This window comes from Gracilinanus agilis, chromosome X, assembly GCF_016433145.1.
Source record: "Gracilinanus agilis isolate LMUSP501 chromosome X, AgileGrace, whole genome shotgun sequence".
Taxonomy (NCBI): Eukaryota; Metazoa; Chordata; class Mammalia; order Didelphimorphia; family Didelphidae; genus Gracilinanus; species Gracilinanus agilis.
The window spans coordinates 72,954,454-72,956,179 of NC_058136.1; positions in this window are offsets into that span (position 1 = coordinate 72,954,454).

Below are 1,726 nucleotides of genomic sequence, written 5' to 3' on the forward strand. Positions count from 1 at the left end.
ATGCGGGATGGGTTTGCCATTTCCTTCTTCAGCTAATTTTTGCTGTTGTTGTTCAGTCGTTGCAGTCGTGTCCAATTCTTCATGACTCCATTTGGGGTTTTATTGGCAGAGAGGCTGGATGGGTTTGTTATTTCTTTTTCCAGTTCATTTTACAGATGAGAAAATGAAGCAGAGTTAAGTGACTTGCCCCGGGATCACAAAGTTAGTAAGTGTCTGAGGCCAGATTTGAACTCAGGAAGACTCTTCTTCCTGACTCCAGGCCAGCACTCCAGCCACTGCACCATCTCCATACTTTTCCCCAATGGTTCTGCCAAACCAACAAGCAGCTGTAGGGACAAGATGCTGCATCTCTGGCAAAAAAGTGGAGAAAGTAAATAGATCTGAGACATCATGAAGGAGCAATGTCCATGGAAGTAGGGAGAGATGAGATCAGGAAGGCTGACTGGCACCAGGGGTCTGAATTGGAAAATAGACTAAGGTTGGGAAGATTACCTGAATGCAGTCTACTGCATATGTCTTTCCCATTCTTCTCTGGAGTATTGCCTAGAGAAAAAAAACAACTCAGCTTCCCTTTCTCCTAAGACTATTTCATTTCCTCTTTCCTCTCCTATATAACACAGTGCCTGACACATAGAAAGGCCTTAATAAATGCTTGTTGACTTGACTTATTGACTACTGGTGGGAGAAGAGGCAGTAAAGGAGATGTTCAACCTCTTGGCTATAGCCATTAGGATCCAAAGTGAAAGACTGTTCCTTTAAATGCTTGTTTCATTTTTATGCTACTTGAAATTGCATTAAAGTCTATGGCCATTTGCTATGATTTGTGTCTAAAAGTGTACAGTTTGGGACAGAGAGAAGGGGGAGGCAACCCAAATGGGAGCAGAGATTTTCGTCAGCTCAGGCCAAAGTGGGGGAGTGAACCAATTAGGGAAAGAATTTCTGCAATTCCAATAAGCTCTGAGATCTCTGTACCCTGGACTGTTTTGGTGCCAGAAAGAGATTGAATAAGTAAATGAGCCAATAGCAGTGAGAGACGGGGGTTGGTGTGATTGTTTAGGTAATCACACAGCATCAAGCCACACAGCATCCCCACCTGGCAATCTGCGTAGACAAATGCCTTTGGGAGAGTTAGGGACTGTTGCTCATACATCCATGTAAATTAATTCAACCAGATTGCTGATACCCATTGTACTGAGGGATTCACAAACTTTTGAGTTTATCTGAGGCCATCAAGTTCAATGTAAACTGAAACAGAAATCCACTCCTGCGCCCCAACAACATCCCTGACACCCGGTTTCCATCTGAGGACCCCTCGGTGATGGAAAACTCATCTATAAATAGAGATAAAGTATTTTGCAAGGCTTCAAGTGCTTTGTAAATGTTAGCCAATATTATTTTGATTATTAATTATGAAAACAGCTAGAATCATTTGATAGTTTTTAGCTAAAATCTACCTCTATACAACTTAGGCCCATTGGTTTTTATCTAGCCCTCTAATTCAGAGACGAATGAGTCTAGGCTCTGTTTTCCATGCCAGTCTTTCAGATACTTAAAGCTAGCTATATTATTGCATGTCCTTCAAGTCTTCTCTTCTCCTGGCTAAACATCTCCAGCTCCATCGTTTGACCTTTGGGTCACACTTCTTCCAGTCCACTCATCATTCTTTTCTCCTTACACTGGACATGCTCCAATCTATCGATGTTTGTCTGACCTCATGTCATGTCTA